This window comes from Trachypithecus francoisi, unplaced genomic scaffold (genome assembly GCF_009764315.1).
Source record: "Trachypithecus francoisi isolate TF-2019V2 unplaced genomic scaffold, Tfra_2.0 Contig00190, whole genome shotgun sequence".
NCBI classification, from domain to species: domain Eukaryota; kingdom Metazoa; phylum Chordata; class Mammalia; order Primates; family Cercopithecidae; genus Trachypithecus; species Trachypithecus francoisi.
The window spans coordinates 62,718-84,874 of NW_022680503.1; the positions used below are offsets into that span (position 1 = coordinate 62,718).

At 38.7% G+C, this 22,157-nt stretch overlaps 1 long non-coding RNA gene across 1 annotated transcript; it reads right to left on the reverse strand.

The window, feature by feature from the left end:
* Positions 1-850: 850 nt before the first annotated feature.
* LOC117075864 lies at positions 851-19,472 on the reverse strand. The gene is made up of 3 exons (XR_004434169.1): positions 19,211-19,472; positions 1,494-1,686; positions 851-1,060 (listed from the first exon to the last, which is right to left on the reverse strand). It is a non-coding gene; the product is annotated as an uncharacterized LOC117075864 (long non-coding RNA).
* Between the last annotated feature and the right edge of the window lie 2,685 nt (positions 19,473-22,157).

Here is a 22,157-nt window from a genome sequence, read left to right on the forward strand (position 1 = left end):
ATACATCCAAGAGAAAACACCTGCTTTGGTTTTCTTTAAAGGTAATGACCTATAAGGACATCAACTCCTTTTTTAAGGTTAGACTACTGCCGGGTTTACTGAAGAAATAGAACAGGAGGAAAAAATTAAATCACAACAAACTTCTTTGGGTCAATTAAGGGCCTCATTAATATTCTAGTTAAAGGAAACTCCTCACTTCTCCAGTAAGTAATATACACATGGATACACTATACATGTATGTGTACATTACCATATGCTGTCTAGTTTCTTATAAATGACCCATGAGTATGTGGATAGGCTGTGTGCATTTTATGTGGTTATTACATATGCCTGCCCTTTTAAAGAAAAACAAGAGCCAGAGAGATATGTAGTAAAAACAGATTTTAAGGGCTGTCAAAACAGGGAAAAAGAGGCCTCAGTATAGAACTGGGCTCATTTCCTAATACAACATGGGAAAGTGGGAATTTATAGCCAAGAAGCCAAGTTGGTGGTCAGTGGATGATGGAAAACTACTGAATTAAGTCAGCGAGATGAAGGATTTCTGGCTAAATGGCCTTGACAGGATTCTTGCTGAATGCAAGCTAGGGTGATCAGATAATCACTTGGGGGATGGTGCGGAATAAGGACTTGGATCAGATCTCCAGGGCGGGAGATTCTGGCTAAGCCAACATGGCCGGAGTCTTGCTAAAACTGGGCACTGCAGAACACACCAAGGATGAGGCCTAGCCAAAAATGAGCTCAGAGGAGCCTGTCTAAAGTTTGGTTAGGGACAGCCTCTTTGTTGATGTATGTTTACATACACAGATACACAAATAAATGCACATATATAAATAAAATTAGTTTATCCTAGTCGATATTTTTATTTAAAGTTGCATTGCTTTTTGAGTACCACAGATTTACCAGCTTAAAACAACACCAATGTGTTATCTCACAGTTCCCTGCATCAAGAATCTAGGCACAGGTTGGCTGGGCCCTCTGCTCAGGGTGGCATCTCATTTCAGAATTGGGGTCATCTTTCAAGCCACTTAACTAGGTAAGTGGAGGCTCCTGATGGAATGTCCTACAAGGGCATGGATTAGGAGAAACATCATGAGCTTTAAACCCTGGGAGTCATGGCTAGATTCATTCCTAAAGAGCATACTTAAAGGGTGGAAGAGGCTCTCTCAAAAAAGGTTGTGGGACAAATACCAAAAAAGGCATTCTTTTTTGTTGCCAATAACAACAAGAAATGTCATGTGCCCCATCAGTACCTTGAAATAACGCAAGGTAAGTACTTCCTTTCCTCTAAGTCCTAAAAAATGTCATAACTTGCATGTCCTGCACAGTCTTGGTTTATGGCTGTTGAACCACTCCCTGTCCATTTAGCATGCATATTGATGTTTTCTCTCTTAAAATAAAATACAATGTTTAACTGCTGCCTTAAAATGCCCTGGGATGGATTTGGATATTGCCCCTTCTCACTTCTGGCTTCTGCCCCTCTTTTCCAAACCGACCTAGCATCTCAGTGTCACTGGACTCTTGCAGGTTGCCCGTGGCTGTAATGGGGTTGTGCGCTGACACGGAATCCTGGTTTAGTGGAATCCTTCCACGCATGGGTAGAGGTGGGAGAGTCAGCTGCCATCCCTGGTGCTCCCATAATGAACATCAGCTCACCATGGCTGCTGGTGCCACAGTCCTTGCTAGGGCCTGGGAGATACACAAGGTCAGGTGGAATGGTCAGAGGGACACCCGAGATACTACAGGTTAAGCGCAAGAAAACAAATGCAGGCAAAGAAGACCTCGCTATAGTGACTCTGTGTAGAAAAAATCTGTACTTATTTATTTTGTTGTTTGTAACATTTTTTGCAATAATCCTTGCAGTGCAAATGATCTAAAAAAGTACATTTTGGTTTGAAAATAGACACATAACTGAATTTCCATTCTCAAGAAACCAGATGATAAATATATAACCTATATAAAATATGTATAGACTCATCAACCATGGGTTTATAGTAATATCATTGACCACATAAACACAGAAGACACATGTCTCCTAAAAAAGTGTTATCATAAACTTGAACATTTGATAGTTATTTTAAGGAACCTATGCCTATAAACAACGTAAAACATGAAGATACACAAAGCACATTTACCTATTACACTGCAAAAAAAAACTTTTACATTTATTTAGATTGACTTTCTCTAAATTAATTTTGTTATTTTAGATTGTAAATTCTTCACATATAAAAAATTAAGTGGGCCGGGCGCGGTGGCTCACACCTGTAATCCCAGCACTTTGGGAGGCTGAGGCGGGCGGATCACGAGGTCAGGAGATGGAGACCATCCTGGCGATCACAGTGAAACCCCGTCTCTACTAAAAACACAAAAAAATTAGCCGGGCATGGTGGCGGGCGCCTGTAGTCCTACCTTCTCGGGAGGCTGAGGCAGGAGAATGGTGTGAACCTGGGAGGCGACGGAGCTTGCAATGAGCAGAGATCGCGCCACTGCACTCCAGCCTGAGAGACAGAGGGAGACTCCGTCTCAAAAAAAAAAAAAAAAAAAAAAAGGCCGGGCGCGGTGGCTCAAGCCTGTAATCCCAGCACTTTGGGAGGCCGAGACGGGCGGATCACGAGGTCAGGAGATCGAGACCATCCTGGCTAACACGGTGAAACCCCGTCTCTACTAAAAAAAATACAAAAAACTAGCCGGGCGCGGTGGCGGGCGCCTGTAGTCCCAGCTACTCCGGAGGCTGAGGCAGGAGAATGGCGTGAACCCGGGAGGCGGAGCTTGCAGTGAGCTGAGATCCGGCCACTGCACTCCAGCCTGGGCGACAGAGCGAGACTCCGTCTCAAAAAAAAAAAAAAAAAAAAAAAAAAAATAAGTGATAGCTGTAAGAGGTTGTCTGGGATTCCACAAAGAGAATTGTTTGCACTGTTAAATAATGTCACTGCCATACTAGTGTTATCAGATGCTTCAAATAAAAGAGCAAAAGAGCAGTTAATTCTAATAATAGATCACTTTTAATGCTTTTTATGGAATCAAAGTATAGCTTTTCATCCTGTCAATGGTGAAACTCCTGACATTATTTTGGATGTTATTGTAAATATAGTTTCCAAAACTATCATGGTAAAAAACAAACAGTCCCGGCGCAGTGGCTCACTCCTATAATCCCAACACTTTGGGAGGCCAAGGTGGGCAGATCACAAGGTCATGAGTTTGAGACCAGCCAGGGCAACATGATGAACCCCTGTCTCTACTAAAAAAAATACAAAAATTAGCCAGGCATAGTGGTGTGGACCTGTAATCCCAGCTACTCGGAAGGCTGAGGCAAGAGAATCACTTGAACCTGGGAGGCGGAGGTTGCAGTGAGCCCAGATTGCGCCACTGTACTCTAGCCTGGGCAACAGAGCAAGACTTCATCTAAAAAAAAAAAACAAAAAACACCAACTTTTTTTTGTATCAATCAAAAGAAACCCAAGGAGCAGAAGTGTTCATGGTATAAAACGGCTCATGATCGTGCTCAAAGAATTGGTGATACTCTAATGAAGACGGAACCTTTAACTGTCAAAGTTAGAAATATTTTTTGTATAAGCACTTGATGTACATTATTTTTTACGTGAATGTCTTATACTCTGTAATGAAATGGCATGGACTTGAGAAGCCCTATTATTCTGAAACATCTTAATTTAGTTTAGGAAAATTATGAAGTTGTATGAAACATACAACTTACTTAACAGATTTACTTGGAAGATATTTGAAGAAAAGTCGCTGAATGGAGGCAAAAATACAACACTTGTGAATGTATTTGCACTTTTTGTGAGCATGTGTGTCATTACACATTTCCATACAATTGGGTATGATCTTCCTTTAGGATAATTTGCTCTGAACATATGGAACACTTCAGCCTTTATTTTGAGGGGAAAAAGGAATATTTTTTTTCAATTAAAAATCGATAATCTAGAAAGAAGGGTATGTAGAAAGTGTCTAGTTACAAATTTAGGAGCCATAAGATGTAACTTTGAAGGAGATTACAGAAAGTTGTATTTAAAACAAATTTTAAGATGATCTGAGATCTCAGATAATCTGCGAAAAATTATATTTTTCAGAAAAAATGCTTGTAATGTACATATATATAATATCCATACATAATGTATAGTTATTCTGTTATTTATTTATTTATTTATTGAGTCTCGCTCTGTCACCCAGGCTGGACTGCGGTGGCGCGATGTAGGCTCACTGAAAGCTCCGCCTCCCGGATTCACGCCATTCTCCTGCCTCAGTCTCCCGAGTAGCTGGGACTACAGGAGCCCGCCACCCCGCCCGGATAATTTTTTTGTACTTTTAGTAGAGATGGGGTTTCACCGTGTTAGCCAGGATGGTCTCGGTCTCCTTATCTCGTGATCCACCCGCCTGGACCTCCCAAAGTGCTGGGATTACAGGCATGAGCCACCGCGCCCAGCCCTATTCTGTTTGTTATTTCTAATGTTCAAATAAAATAATGGCTGTTTGAAGGTTTTGCTTTTATATACGTGTAGCTTATTTTTATGAATAATTTTATTTCTGAAAAGTTTTTGAATATATAATATTCGATATAACAAAAGACTAATGTCAGTCTGACAGTCATTTCATAATTATTTTATAAAATACACAGTTTTAATTAATGCTCTTTTCACCCTCAAGTGACCCGGGCCAGACCGTACATTAGGAGGTCCCCTCTCATCATGAGTGTGGTCTTCTTGAATGCTTTCATAAGCTGGACTGTACCATGTGCTTTCGTTATCTCTTCCCATGAAGCAAATCATCAATAAATGCTGTTTAATACGCCTTTATATGTCTGAAAGTTACCATTTATATAAAGAAAGGGAAGTCTGCTGATGGAATAAACAAACTCAATTGGAGTCGAGAAGTCCACGTTTGGCCAGGCGCGGTGGCTCACGCCTGTAATCCCAGCACTTTGGGAGGCCGAAGCGGGCGGATCACAAGGTCAGGAGATGGAGACCATCCTGGCGAACATGGTGAAACCCTGTCTCTACTGAAAATACAAAAAAAAAAAAAAATTATTCGGGCGTGATGGTGGGCGTCTGCAGTCCCAGCTACTCCGGAGGCTGAAGCAGAAGAATCACTTGAACTCAGGAGGCGGAGGTTGCAGTCAGCCAAGATCCTGCCACAGCACTCCAGCCTGGGCGACAGAGCGAGACCCTGTCTCAAAAAAAAAAAAAAAAAAAAGTCCACGTTCTAGAAGCAATAACACTAACACTAAACTGTGTTATTTGCAGTTTAACACAATCACCTTTCTAAGCCTCGCTTTTCTCATTAATGAAACATTAGTTTATACTTAATGATACTGGAAACTTCTGTGAGTTGTATTGTTCTAACTATAAGCAAGTAACCTACATGATCTAGTCGTTTGGAGAAACTGTGATTTTGTTCACTGCTCCAATGAGCCTGTGGTCTGTGGTCTCTTTGCTTTCTGCAACTGTTCAATTTTTGTTTTTTTCTTTTTGAGACAGAGTCCCACTCTGTTGCCCAGGTTGGAGTGTAGTGACACGATCTTGGCTCACTGCAACTCCCGCCTCCCGGGTTCAAGCAATTCTTGTGCCTCAGCCTCCCAAGTAGCTAGGATTACAGGCACGCACCACCACGCCCAGCTAATTTTTTTATTTTTAGTAGAGAGGAGGTTTCACCATGTTGGTCAGGCTAGTCTCAAACTCCTGACCTCAGGTGATCCACCTGCCTTGGCCTCGCAAAGTGCTGGGATTACAGGCATGAGTCACCACACCCAGCCTCAATATTTTAAATTATAACTCAAATTCACATTTTGATTCAAATACAGCAGCCATTGTTAAAGGTGGGGTTGGGTTTGGGATTGGAGGATGCCTAGACAGGAAAGAGTTTTGAAAAAATGGGTATGCAAGTGGAAAATGTTCTTTGCCCTGGCCTTGTGGCTGCCTGTGGCATTAATTCCAGCTCAAGTATTTGATTCCTGTCAGAGTTTATTAGAGACCACTGCCATGTTTCCTGTGAGGACTTCTGATGCAGATCTTTTCATGTAAATTTCTTATGCATGTTAAAACACAGATTTTAACCATGTGCAATATGTCAGTGGCCAGGGTAGAAGAACGCAGATGTGCTCTTTAAAAAATACTGAGGTCTCAGGGCAGGCAAGTGGCTCATGTCTGGAATCCCAGCACTTTAGGAGGCCAAGGTGGGTGCTCTGGAGTTTGAGACCAGCCTGGGCAAGCTCAGTAGATCAAAAGCCCATCTCTACTAAAAATACAAAAAACTTGATGGGCACAGTGCGACACACCTGTGGTCCCAGCTACTTGAGAGGCTGAGGTGGGAGGATCACTTGAGCCCAGGAGGTCGAGGCTGCAGTGAACTATGATCACACCACTGCACTCCAGGCTGAGAGACAGAGTGAGAATTGAGACCCTATCTTACAAAAAAAAAGAAAAGAAAAGAGAAAAAAAAAAAAGGAAAAAGATATTGAGGTTTCAATGTAGAGACAATTCTCAAATTATGAATACTGAAGTTATAAATGCATCATTTGTGTGATTGGGAAACAGGACTCTTTGCAACTTAATCTCCTTTCTGTGGAAAACAGTCCCAACAATATCTGAGATGCTAATGATCTCCAGTGATGCCACTTTCCACACTTGAAGGGATTTCCTCGCAGATACATCCATCTCTCCACTGCACTTGCAATCCCCCCACCGGCTTTACTACCTTGAGGATCTGATTGGGTGGGTTAGCTCTTGGGCCAGGAATCTTCTTTTGCAACTCTCTCTGAGAGTGATTACAACGTAAGTGGTGCATGGATCATCATTTGAAAACTGCCGCTAATCAAGTGTCGGTTAAATACCATCCATTACTGTGAGCACTGTTCCAACATTGACATTGAGAACTAGTATGATTTAAAAGATTCTTAATTTGAAGAGAAAGTGTTTTTTTTTTTTTTTTTCTGTTTAAAATAGCTAATTCAAACACAAAGGTTTATGTTGCAGCCCATTTCTAAGCTGGTGATTGCCTCTAAGCTACCTCTTCTATTCCTTTTTGGAGGGTCATTCACTGACTATATTGTAGTTATTTTAAATTGTATATTTTATTTAAAAATGTGATACACATCTCACTATGCTGCCTGGGCTGCTCTTGAAATCCTGAGTTCAATCAGCCCTCCTGCCTCATACACTGGAGTAGCTGGGATTACAGGTGCATGCCACCACACACAGCTCTGCAATTATTTTTATTTTATTTTATTTTATTTTATTTTGAGACCAGGTCTCACTGCCATTGACCAGGCTAGAGTACAGTGGCCCGATCCCTGGCTCAGGTAATTTTCCAATTCCGGATGATTCTCCCACTTCAGCCTGCCAAGTAGCTGGACTAAAGGCATACACCACCACACCTGGATGATTTTTGCATTTTTTGTAGGGAGAGCGTTTTGCCATGTTGCTCAGGTTGGTCTCAAACTCCAGGGCTCAAGTGACCCTGCCACCTCAACCCCCCAAGTACTGGGATTGCAAGCATGAAACACTGCACACAGGCCACCATGCCCAACCTGCAATTATTTTTAAATGGTGTATTTCTGCTCCTTTGGTCACTGACAGTTCAGTGAGTCTTTCATTCAAGTGTAATGACGTACACATTCATCCATGATCATTTCTCTTTAGGTATAAGTTTAAAAGCAGCAAGTAACACAGGGAAGATGGCAGGAGGGTATGAAAAATACATAGTTTTGCTTTAATTTTTGCTGTTCTTGGTTCAGTTTGTTTTAACTATGATGCGTCAGTATCTAGCTATTAACTAGAGCAATACAATAAAACAAAACAGGTATACTTTTTAAAAGTGATATATAACTGCATGAGTTCTGCTCTTCTAGTACAGGAGGAGAATGCAGAACATAGTGGCAAATCTGTGTTCAAATTCTGAGCATAAAATGTAGCATTGGCTCTGTGACCTGGAGAGAACTATCACCTTCAGGAGTCTAAATGTTCCCTTCTGTTTCCAGTGCTTTAATTTTTCCCAAAATATTGAAATAAAATGGTGAAATTTGAGGTAAAAGAATAGTGTACGTATTTTTTAAAGATGAAATGAACTTTCAGTAGCAGTTAGCATCAGAGAGGGAGAGAATAAAGTGTGTCTCCCAAAAAGAAATTTTGCCTTTGTATAACCAGAAGGTTTCACCAATCTGAGGATTTCAACACATTCAATTATGAGTAGTAAGTTAGACTCTCATTCTCTCCCTCTTAAATGCCATATTTTCCCGCTTGGCTTTGATGGTTTGCAGAGTTTATGATCTTTTCGTAGGTTGTAAGTATTTTGTTCCTCCATTTCTGAGAGGTTAAAAATGACTTCTGGCACAGGAGCTATCCAAGGATTTACTGTGCTCTTCTAGCTCTCTTCAGGTGGGTGAAGAGAGACCAGGGTGGTAGGAGACTCAGGAGGGTGGAGTGGAAGCTATCACATTTTCCTACTGCAGCTTCAAGTTTATTTGCCAGAAGCTCATAAGGAAAAAAAATGTTTTGTTTTGTTTTTTCTCTGACCCTTTGTAAATATGACTACATTGTTGTTTCTGCCAAGGAATATTGCTTTTTTTGCTTTGCTAAAGTTATGGCCTGAGCTAAAATACTACGATAAACAAGGAACACATGTAAGGACTCCATATTATCCAGAAGAACAATAACAACCACCTTGGCAAGGATAAACAAATGCGAACTGCAAATCAGGCAAAAACTAAAACTACATAGGTCCCCTTTTTAGATGTGTAGTTTTACACACCCCATTTTGTCTTTAATGTCCTGCTGGTGTTGTGTTTGGTTATGGCTGGGTTTTTTCTTTAATTTCTATTTTTTTTTGAGACAGGGTCTTGCTCTATCACCCAGGCTGGACTGCAGTAGTTCAATCGTAGTTCACTGCTGCCTTGAACTCCTGAACTCAAGGGATCCTCTTATCTCAGCCTCCCAAGTATCTGTGACTATAGGTGCATGCCACCACACCCAATTAATTTTTAGTTTTTTTGTAGATCCAGGGTCTTTCTATGTTTCTCAGGCTGATCTCTAACTCTGTTCTCAAGTGATCCTCCTGCCTTGGCCTCCCAAAATGCTGTGATTACAGATGTGAGTCATCACACCAAGCCATGGCTATTGTTCTTTAAAGAATGGCACCTGAACTGCAAAACTACTGAGATATAGTTTTTTTAAAAATTTGAAGATATAGCCAGGAGAATGATTAAATGGACTTAGCATAGAATCTAAGCAATATAGGAAGTTATATACAGGTAGAAAAGTCAAAGGCCTAGAAATACCAATAATGACAATGAAAAAGGGTCAGTAATAATGAGAGTCAAAAGGAGTGAGATTATGTCAGAAAGCAGAGTGTTTACTTCCATTTCAAAGGTAAATTTACTCCAGTGAAGACAAGGCCCAGGATATGGCAAGGCAACAGATGACCAATGTGGCATGGAGGTAAAGGTCTTTGGAGATGAAGAGATTAAGACCTGAGAGGCTAGAGTGCCACGTAGAGATCTCAAGTCAGCCATAATGATGGCTGGTCATGGGGAAATGACATGGGTCATGATTCCAAGAAGAAAATCTTCATTGCCTGAGGAGAAGACATCAGAAGATGAGAAAGAGTAAGAGCTTGCAAGCATGAATATGAGCCTTCATGTCTCTCTGCATCCATGTCTTTGACAATTAAAGCTCTTTAAATCTTCCCATCTAAGAGTCTATTTCCTGTGCTCCTGAATTTGTGTTCATCTCATAACTTGTCTCAGTGGATGTACTTAGTATGCGATGGAAAGAATGGGAGCCAATTTGGAGCCTAGGCTTCAAAAATCTTGAATGTTTCCACTTGATTTCTTGTATAACCCTTCCCAGTCATTATGTGAATCAGTCTAGGCTACCCTGCTGGGGGATGACAGATGACACCAAGAAGAAATACATGGTCCCAGCTGTTATTGTCCCAGTCTAGTCATCTCTCAGTTAATCTAAAAGCAAGAGTGATTCCAATTAAGACCAGATAACACCTCAGCTAGGCACAGTCCAAATTGCTGTCCTGGAGAATTATGAGTTGAGCAAATAATTATTATTATAAGTCATTAGGTTTAAGGCAGTTTGTTATGCAGCAAAACTAAACAAATACAAAAATGACTATGATGGGAAAGTATAAAAAGTAGAATAACTGAATGATATGAGCCTCCAAAAAGCAGTGTCTTTTAAATAATGATGCAGATTTCTCCATTAGGTCTAAAAAGTGGTTGTAATAATTGGAGAGGCACTAAAATATTGGATGTCATTTTTCTCCTACTTTTATGTGGGACTCTAGGGGACAGTGTGTGACAAATAATAATTTATGTGTTACATAGATTTGGGGAACTCCAAACACATGTTCAGTTACACAGTCACTTAATAAATTTACAACTAGTTCTTATATTTTATATGTGGTTATTATATCTTATGTCTTTATATGAGTGATGTTTATAAGAAAAAAGAATTTGTATGTTTAAAACCGAGTTCTTATCCCCTTAATCTGAACTGGCCTCTCTTTTTGGAAAATTTATTCCAACTCTGCTTTTCCTACTAGGTTGAACTTCATGCTCATCTGATCCTTTATTAGATTGCCTAGGTATTTCATTTCTTATTGATTACCTTATTCTATTACTAATGTTCAAAGGATAATACCATCAGGTGTGTTCTTCTCATATGTCATTGATGATAAACTTTTGGAAGATAGTCTTAAACTCAGCCTTTACAAATTTTGACACCGTTTTTTATATTTACTGACCCTCTGACTTTGAGCCTCTGTGTAAATAAATTCCAAATTTGCCATTCCTCTAATTAATTGTTCTTTTGATTCGGGCCACCCATGCAGTGATCCTCACTTTCATTGCAAACAACATAACATTGATCCTCCTTGGCATTAGAAAGCATGCCTTGTCATTATCTCCCCATAGTGCCTAGTGAAGTACTGCACTATATATAGAGCATGCTCAGTGACATGTTCATGACTTGCCTTTAAAATAAGCATTTGACATGTATTCATGTCAAGATTAGGCTAAAAATTAGAAAATCATAAGAATATTTGGAACAATAGACATCCAATAAACAAGATGCTTTCAGCAATAGTCTTAAACAATATATTCTTTCCTGTTTGGTGGAAATATTTCAGCATCAGTGACAAAATCTGATGATCTTGGGTACTATTTCTACTTGTATTTTCTTCACTGGCATCTGTCATTCTTCATATGAGTACCATATCAAACCATTTTATTTTACCTCAATCTTCTTCAGACTGTCTGGTTATTAATGGATTAATTAAAATTGGCATAAATATGAACATTTTCCCTTTAAGTACAAAAGTTCTTTTCTTTAATCCACCTCTTAAACTCTCACCCAATTTATCCTTGGTTTGATTTTCCTGGGTCTATGCGAGTTTATAGTTTGCTTTATAGAGTAACTTATAGACCAGTGTTCAACTTGAGAATGAAGACGAGTTCTAATTACTCATTTTTTTGTGTGTGTGAAACTTTAATGCATATGCTCTTACATGCAATGCACATCTGAAGTTGGCTGTATGTTTTCCCAGGTACTGTATTAACTGAAGCCTGTCTCTGAAATCTTTAATAGCAGGACCACTCCCTCATGGTGTATTAGTAATGCATTAGTATTATACATCTTAATTTTAAGCCATCCTTGGGTAGCCAATGTTTGTACACTGAGGATGCTTTTCTAATATAGACTTGTGTTTTACTGAGTGACCTATTCCAGCGATGGTCCTAGAGCACATCTGTGGTGTCAGTTTGTTGCCAAATATCTTTCTGTATGCCCATCAGCTCTAGGAAAGTAGTTTCCTAAGAAAGCAAAATATGGTTCACTGTTGTCAGTGGAATAAGTAGGAGACAGGACAGAGAAAAGGAAGTGTGATAAGGAGCTATTCTACAAGACATCAGAATCACAGGTCTAGAATCTTAGAAGAAAATTAGTAGTTGTTTGGACTGAATACATTCTGTATGCAAATACAGCTAGGTTTATTCCTTTTCATTTGTTTGGGGAATTTCAAGAAATGCCAGTATGCACTGACATGAATTCGTAAGATTTGGACATGACTGTGTTGTTGTTTCTGCCAAGGAATATTGCTTTTCCTCCACTTTCCATTTGGCTGCCTTCAGGCTGGCTTGGATGGAGTGCTGCCTCACAGTAGTTGGGGAGGAGCTGCAACCCAGAGGACTGTTTGAGCACTCAGAGCCATTGGCCCAGGTCTGATGGAGCCCTGTCACCATCTTGAGAGACATTAGGCTAGTGGAGAGCAAGAGAGGACAGGGAAGAGAGCCACTCAGGAGAGAAACATGTGAGGGTGCCACTGACCCACAATTTAGGGGAAAAATGTGAATAATCGAAATGCTCTGGGGATACACTGACCATTAAAACTGGATGTTTTGTTTGCATCATAATGCAGTGGCTTACATAGACAGATTTTCTAGGTTTGCATGTGTCCCAGTATTTTTCACTTTCCTTCCATCAACATTTTCCCTCATAGCATTAGTACTCAATTGAACAGACCCTCCTTCAGTCTTTTTGTTCTGTTTTGTTTGTTTTTGAAGCAGGGTCTCACAAGCCCAGGCTTCAGCCCAGTGGCACTATCATAGCTCACTGCAGCTTTGACCACTCCAGGCTCAAATAATCCACCCACCTCAGCCTCCCAAATAGCTGGGAATACAGGCCCATGCCATCATGCTCAGCTGATTTTTGAATTTTTTGTAGAGGTGGGGTTTCGTCATGTTGCCCAGGCTCGTCTCAAACTCCTGGGCTCAAGTGATCCAACTGCCTCGGCTTCCCAAGTTTCTGGGATTACAGTGCGACCCATCACACCCAGCTTCCTCCTTCAGTCTTAAATAACTAAGGTATTCATGTGTATAGACCCAACCCAACTTGGAATCCAGGACCTGGTTGATTAGCCAGATTCGCATATCAGTGAGTAAAGGATTTTAAGTAAAAATGTCCAAAGAAGCAGCTTCTGAAGTTGAGCAGAAGCATTTCAAGTTGGGATGTTTGTGCCACAAAGAAAGCACAGAAATTTATTTTTTTTAACATATCTGCTTACAAGAGGTGGTGCTTCTCACTCAGAAAAGGATTCTAACAAATATTTATTAAGGAACTATTACATGAAAACTTATATAAGTTGAAAGATCACCTGAAGCAAAATTTTAAAACTTGTTCAATGCCGAAGAATGCTTGGATTTATATATTCATTGGCTGTTACATTTGAAAAGATTCCTAGAGTTATTTAAGACTTCCCCCTATTTATTTATTTATTTATTGTATTTCCAAAAATCAAAAACCACATAACATAAAATGTACCCTTCCAACAGATTTCAAGTGTCAGATACAATATTGTCAACGCCATGAACATTGCTATGCAACAGGTCCCCCAAATGCCACCATCCTACATGACTAAAACTGTACACCCACCGAACAACAATTTTCTACCTTCTTCACCCTCAAGCTCTATCCTTATTTTTAAATTTAGTTTTAGTTTTTGAGATGAGGTCTTGCCCTCTCACCCAGGCTGAGCTATGAGTACAGTGATGCAGTCTTAGCTCACTGCAGCCTCTAACTCCTAGGCTCAAGCTGTCTTACTGCCTCAGCCTCCAGAGTAGCTGTCACTACAGGAATGTGCCACCAAGCCTGGCTGAATTTTTAAATTTTTTTAGTGTTAGGGTCTCACTATGTTTCCCAGGTTGATCTCAAACTCCTGGTGTCAAGTGATCCTCCCACCTCAGCCTCTCAAAGAACTGGGATTCAAGGTGTGATCCACCATGACCAGTCTCTCCTTACTTTTAGAAGAGGATCTTCTAAAAGTGGAATAGTCTTATGTGGATTAGACTCAGCTGATTCCTACGGAGCTAAATAAGGACAAAGATATTTTCAAAGTCTCTTGGCTTTTCCAAATTCACTATGGCAACGTTGTAATAGGTTAGTCAAAGAAGAGAAATGGGCTTCTCTCTATTTCAACATGAATATTAGGTTTTGAAGGAACATGGATGAGTACATTGTGTCTATGTTTGTGTGTGTAGGGGAGATGTCTGTGTGATGTATATGAATATAACCAGGTGGAGAAAGGTAAAAAGGAAGGTGAGTAAAAGGGTGACCTTTACTGACCACACAGGGTACACGAGACAAGGCCTTGGGTCCACTTAAGGTAGAAAGTTATAAATAAACTCTCTCATGGAACTAGAACATTCAGAAGAGTAAACCCTCAGTGAAAGGACAGGTAGAACAAAAGTGTGCTATAAGCAAAGAAAGGCCAGTCAGTTTTCACCTCGACTCTGGTTGTAAAACTAAAAATTCACAACTACTATCCTACTCTCAGATAAGTTTGAGATTTCAACCCACATGGCCTATGTGCTCTGATACCTCTCGCCAAGAAAAAAACTTAATGCAGTCTATGTGCAAGGGAGAGATAAAGGGAAATTATTTCTAGAGGAAACACTGCCCCAACCAGGCACTTCAGCATTCCACAGATCAGGGTCACACAAAAATAAACTCCTGATTATAAATTACAACAAACATGAAGCAAGGTATTGCTCATGAGGGCAGCTAAAAGACAAACAGAAACCTCAAGGGCTTCAGATGCTACAGTTGGTGAGTGAGGATCTAAACCAGCTACATGTGACTCATTTCAAGAAATAAATCAGAAATCTGAAAACATGCACATTGATAGCAGACAATTAAAACATAGCCAGGCAAATTAAACAAGAAGCAGATAGAAGTTCTGGAGATGTGAGAATAAAATAATTTGAATTACATCTCAATGGATAGGTTCAGAGCAAATTAGATACTCACAAAGATAAAATTTATGAATTAAAGTATAGAGCTGCATATATTAACAAGAGAGAAACTCACACAGATGAAGAGATAGAGCAACATGAAAGAGAGGTCAGAATCCTGAATAAAGACTCCAAGTGTTTAAGGTAATTCTTATCGGAGTTCTAGAAGGAGAGAAGAAAGAGGATGAGGAAAGAAGAGATACGTATCATTTTGTGAGTGAAAAGGATGGATAAATTTCCATAATATTTACATTGAAAAATAAAATCTATAACTGATACCCAAAAACATCGGAGAAAAGATAAAAGAAGCATAAAATAAAATAAGCAAAATAATGATTATTTTTTCCAAACTTCAGTGTCACAAAATGGGTACACCATATAGCAAACCTGCACACATATCTCATGAATCTAAAATAAAAGTTGAAAGGGAAAAAAAAAAAAAACTGGTGAATATTTACATTAATAAAAGGGACTTCTACAAACAACCAAAATACCTTCAGACCAGGCACAATGCCTCATGCCTGTAATCCTAGCACTTTGGGAGGCTGAGGTGGGAAAATCACTTGAGGCCAGGAATCAAGACCACTTGGGCAACATGGTAGGACCACATTTCCACAAAGAATTAAAAATGTAAAAATCGGCTGGGTGTGGTAGTGCGTGCCTACAGTCCTAGCTACTAGCGAGGCTGAAGTGGGAGAACTGCTTGAGTCCAAGAGTTCAAGGGGGTGATGGGCTGTAATCACGCCACTGCACTACAGTCTGGGTAACAGAGTGAAAACTTGTCCCTAAAAAAAGAAATAAAAACATGTTATGGATTAAGCTTGATATTTGGCAAATTTAAAATTTTAAATATCCAGTGGATTCATAAGAGAAACAATGAGATATGTGCTGTTAGACACAACTATAACAAAAATATTTTTTTTCAAACTCAAGAAGCCAGCATTACTTTGATACCAAAGCCAGACAAAGCCATGACAAGAAAACTACAGGCCACTATTCCCAATGAGCATAGCTGCAACATCTCTAAAAAAAATATGAGGAAAACACATTCAACATCTCTTTCTTTTTTCTTTCTTTTTTGAGATGGAGTCTCACTCTGTCACCCAGGCTGGAGTGCAGTGGTACAATCTTGACTCACTGCAACCTCTGCCTCTCGGGTTCAAGCGATTATCTTGCCTCAGTCTCCCAAGTAGCTGAGATTACAGGCAGTCACCATCACACCCAACTAATTTTTGTATTTTTAGTAGAGCCAGGGTTTCTCCATGTTGGCCAGGCTGGTCTCGAACTCCTGATCTCACATGATTCACCTGCCTCAGACTCCCAAAGTGCTGGGATTACCGGCATGAGTCACTGCTCCTGGCCATATTAAAAAATGTCACACACCATGACCAAGTGAAATTTATTCCTGGGATGCAGGGATGGTAAATCATTAAATTTGATAGAACACATTAACAGGAAGAAGGATAAAATTACATGATTATCTCAATAGATGCAGAAAAATGTTTTTAAAAATTCAATGACTTTGATATGTTTTGGCTCTGTGTCCCCACTAAAATGTCATCTGGAATCGTAACCCCCATAATCTCCATGTGTCTAGGGAACGACCTCGCAGGAGAAGATTGGATTATGGGGTGGTATCCCCCATGCTGTTCTCGTGATAATGAGTGAGTTCTCATGGGGTCTGATAGTTTGATAAGGCAGTTTTCCCTGCTTTTGCTCACACTCTCTCCTGTCACCTTGTAACAAAGGTACTTGTTTCCCCTTCTGCCATAATTGTAAGTTTCCTGAGGCCTCCCCAGCCATGTGAAACTGAGTCAATTAAACCTCTTTCCTTTATAAATTACCCAGTCTTGGATATTTCTCTACAGCAGTATGAAAACGGACTAATACAAACTTTCACAATAAAAACCCTCAATAAATAAGACACAATTTGAAGAAATGTACCTCAACATAATAAAGGTTATATATATGACAAGCCCACAGCTAACAGCATACTCATAAGTGAAAAGTTAAAAGCTTCTCCTCTAAGATACAATACAAGGCAAGGATGCCCATATTTAACACCTCTATTCAACATAGTACTAAAAGTCCTTGCCAGAGCAATTAGACAAGAAAAAATAAATGGCAAACACAAAAGAAAGAAATAATTTTTTTATTTTTTCAGATAACATAATCTTATGTGCAGAAAATTAAATTATAAAGAATCCACTCGCACAAAATATTTAGAACCAATAAACTAATTTTTAAAATTGCAATGCACAAAATTAATGTACAAAAATTAGTTGCATTTCTGTACATTAACATTGAAATATCTGAAAAGCAAATGAAGGGGAAAATCCTATTTACAATAGCATCTAAAGGAATAAGATATTTAGAAACAAAGAGGTGAAAAACTTGTACACTGAAAACTACAAAACACTGATGAAAGAAATTAAAGATGCAAATAATGAAAAGACATACCACATTTGTGGACTGGAAAACCTAATATTGTTAAAATGTTCATACTACCCAAAGCAATCTACAAATTTAATTCTATCCCCATCAAAATCCCAATGGCAATCCTATAGATACCGAAAAAAATCTTAAAATTCATATGGAGTCACAAAAGACCCTAAATTGCCAAAGCAATTTTGAGAAAGAGCAAATATTGATACTTTCTGATTGAAATCAGAAAATGTCACAAATCAGGGAGTACCACACTTCCTGATTTTAAAATATATTACAAAGATCGAAACAGTATGGTAATGTCATAAAAACACACATGAAAGCCAATGGGAAAGAATGAAGAGCTCAGAAATAAATACAGTAACTTACACTCAACTGATCTTCCACAAGGTTCCCAAGAATACACAATGGGTAAGTGATAATGTCGTCAATAGCATGGGGGGAAACTGGATATCCACATCAAAAGAAATTGGACACTTATCTTCCATGGCATACAAAAATCAACTAAAATAGATAGAAGACTTAAAAGTAAGACCTAAAACTGTAAAACTTTCAGAAATAAAAATAAAGGAAAATCTTTTTGACATTGGTCTTGGCAATAATTTCTTGGAGATGACACCAGAAGCAGCAGCAACAAAAGCAAGAATAGACCAGTGGAATGACATCAGACTAAGAAACTTCTGTACAGGAAAGAAAACGAAAACTGACAGAGTGAAAAGAGAACCTATAAAATGACAGAAAATTGTGCTAATTATATATCTTATCAGTTTATATCCAAATATCCAAAATACATAAGAAACTCCTATAGCTTAGTAGCAAAAAATCAGATAAGCTGATGTTTAAAAATTTGCAATTGGCATGAATAGACATTTTGCCAAATAAGACATACAAATGAACAACATGTATATGAAAAGCTGTTAATTATCAAGGAAGTTAAAACCACAATGACACTTCATATCCATTTAAATGGCTGTTATTGAAAAATATAACAAGTGTTGTGAAAATGTGAAAAAACTGGAACCCCTGTACACGATGAGAATGTAAAATAGTGCAGTTGTTATGGAAGACAGTACAGATATTCCTTGAAAAATTAAGAATAGAAATACCATATGATCCAACTTCTGCATATATATATCCAAAAATATTGAAATCATTATCACTAAGAAATACGTGCACTCTCTGATTTATTGTGATGTTATTCACAGTAGCCAAGACATGGAGACAACTTATATGTATACAGATAGATGAAAATATGGTATATGCAAGCTATGGATGTTACTCAGCCTTAAAAAATGAAAATCTGTTATTTTTAACATCATTGATAAACCTAGACAACACTATGCTAAGTGAAATAAGCCCATCACTGAAGGAGATACATTGCATGACTCTACTTACACAAGGTACCCTAAATAGTCAAACTCACCGAAACAGAGAGTAGAATGGTGGTAGCCAGGGGCTGGCACAAATAGTTGAAAGTAAGTGGAAGGAAAAAACTTACCATGCAAATAGTAAGCACATTTATGTAGGATTGGCTACATCAAAATCAGGAAAAAATACATTTTAATACCAAAAGTATTAATAGAGACAAAACAAAACAATTCACACAACTATAAAGGGGTCAATTAAAAAATAAGATATAACATCATAAGTGTCTGTGCAACTAATAATAATAACAGAGTTGCAAAGTACAGAAAGCAAAAACGGACAGAAATAGAAAATTCTACAATTGTTAAGGGTGCTGACTCCCACACAGTAAAAAATATAGTATAACTTTGACTCCCCCAGAATGAACTAGTAGTAGCATACTGCTGACCACAAGCCTTACTGATAGAAAACATAAGTAGTCAATTAAAACATGCTAGTATGTTATTTATGCTATATCCTTACAGTAAAGCAAGCTAGAGAAAATAAAATGTTATTAAGACAATCACAAGGAAGACAAAACACATTGACAGTACTTACTTATCAATACCAGAAGTTTACAAAGTCTGTTTACAAGATGAATTGGCTGTCTAAAATGATGGGCAACTAGAGCTTAAGAACTCAGTGTGTAGTACATATCAAGTAACTCAACATTTTCCTGTAATGTCATGAGTTTTCTCTGCCTCTTAGGAACACTTACAGCAGCAATAGTTGCACCTCCTATGCTCCCATGGGGTTATTCAATATTCATGGTACTGCATTAAACACAATGAAAAATACATGAGAACTACAGGAGATGATTTTTTTTGTTTGTTTTGTTTTTGTTTTTGTTTTTGTTTTTTTAAGACATTCTGTCACCCAGGCTGGAGTACAATGGTGTAATCTCGGCTCACTGCAACCTCTGCCTCCCAAGTTCAAGTGATTCTCCTGCCTCAGCCTCCTGGGTAGCTGGGATTATAGGCACCTGCCACCACACCAAGCTAATTTTATATTTTTAGTAGAAACGAGGTTTCACCATGTTGGCCAGGCTGGTCTCAAACTCCCTACTGTATTACTACAGTAGTACAGTGGGTACTAAAGTTAATTTTATGCAGCTATGATTTAATATTGCATCTTCACATTTGTTTTCATTTTTCTTGACTGCAAATGGCACTATGTAGAGTCTGTGTGTGCATAAGTTTTGATAAATTTAACTTTTTACAGTAAGTTCATGTATATTTTATGATAGTAAATAATAAAATAGTCTGGTATCTACATATGTTTTATGCATTTATGACATATCTAAGTTTTCTTATTTTTTTCTATTTCTAGGCTATAGAGGTTTTTTTAATTTTTTCAAATTGTTGCAAATCTTCAAAAATTTTTCCAATATATTTACTGAAATAAATCCGCACATAAGTGGACCAATGCCCCTCAAACTTGTGTTGTTCAGGGGTCAATTGCATTAGTTTGTTAGGGCTTCTGCAACAAATTAATATCAATTTGTTAACTTAAAACAATATAATTTTGGCCGGGCATGGTGCCTCACCCCTGTAATCCCAGCACTTTGGCAGGACGAGGCGGACGGATCACCAGGTCAGGAGATCGAGACCATCTTGGCTAAAACTGTGAAACCCCGTCTCTACTAAAAATACAAAAAATTAGCCGGGCGTGGTGGTGGGCACCAGTAGTCCCAGCTACTCGGGAGGCTGAGGCAGGGGAATGGCGTGAACCCGGGAGGCGGAGCTTGCAGTGAGCCGAGATCATGCCACTGCACTCCAGCCTGCGCAACAGAGCGAGACTCTGTCAAAAAAAAAAAAAAAGAAGAATCATATATATGATTTTATTTTGTCACAGTTCTGGAGACTAGGAGTCTGAAACTGAGCCTCACCAGAGCCATGCTTCCTCTCAAGGCTGGGGGAAGAATCCACCCTTGTCTCCTCCAGCTCCTGGTGGCTCCTGGCTTGCTTTTCTTTTCTCTTACAAGGAAATCTATCTTTGGAATCAAGGATCTCTCTAGTCAAGGTAACTGTGGTCTCTAGATTCTTATCTTAATTATATCTACAAAGACCCTTATTTCAAATAAGGTCACATTCTGAGGTTGTGGTTGACATATCCTTTGCGGGGGGGTGGCGGAGGGTCACTATTCAATGCACTATGGATAGTTACCTTTTTCTCGGGAATTCATAGAAGAACTAGGGGGAAAAAAAACCCACAAAGATATAAGGTATTTCAACCACCCTCTCCACAAACTTGAATTAATTTATATTACATTTATAAAATGCGATACCCAACATAGGTAGATTATACATCCTTTTTAAGTGTACATAAAATATTTGTTAAAATGGATTATATGGGCCTAGTGCTCATGGCCTAATCACCTCTTAAAGGTCCTGTCTCCCAATACCATTACATTAGCAAAGAAAGTTCAACATGAGTTTTGGAGGAGACAAACATTTAAACTATAGCATTGGTGAAGTCTAGTAAATATTAAATAAATAATGCCAATCTCATATCAGCTACTTCAAAAACAGAGACTAAGGGAATGTTTCTCAACTTATTTTATGAAGCTAGTGTTATCCAATCAAATCCTAAGAGGATTTTGCAAGAAATTGACAAGTTTCAATTTCTTGTGTGAAAACATATATGGAAAAAATAGTATAGAACAACCAAAAAAATTTCAGAATAGACAAACAGCTGGAAGGTTTGTTATATCTGAATTCAAAACCTACTTTAAAGTTTTAATAATGAAGATGGTGGGGATAGATATTCAGATGGAGATAAACTGCAGTAGAACAATGTAAGCAATAGAGACAGTTTATTTCTGTGAGAAATAGACTCATGATTATATGAGCTATTGATTTTCAAAAATGTGCCAAAATAATTAAATTGGTGAAAATTAATTTAAAAGGTGGAGATTTTTGTGGGAAGGTGAAATTTAAAACTGGGTGGTGAGTCTTGTTGAGAGGATGACAATTGAGCAAAGCCTTGAAGAAGGTCTAACAGTTAACTGTGCAGATGCCCTGGGGGAAGAGCATTCTATAAAGAGGGAGTAGCTCGGCAGGCATCCCATGCAAGGCATGTACCTGGTTTTCAGAAACCCACGGGGAGGACTGTGAACTTAAGTGGTGTGAGCAGGGCAAGGTATTATACATGAAGTCAGAGATATCGGGCTCCAGATCATGTACATCTTACACACTAGGCTCAAGTGATCCTCCGGCCATGATACTGAGAGAAAAGGGGAGTCAGTTCCAGTCATTAGCTTTGATACTGACAGAAAAGGGGAGTCAGTTCCAGTCTTGATTATGAACTTGAGCTTCATGAACTTGCACAAAATAGGTCATTATATCTTCAAATATAAAATCAGGAAATTGTACCAGAGAAGTTCTGAGATTCCCACAGACTGTGATTCTAAGATATTTAAAATGCAAAGATAGTTTCTTTTGCTGTGCAGAAGCTCTTTACTTTAATTAGATATCGTTTGTCAACTTTGGCTTTTCCTGCAATT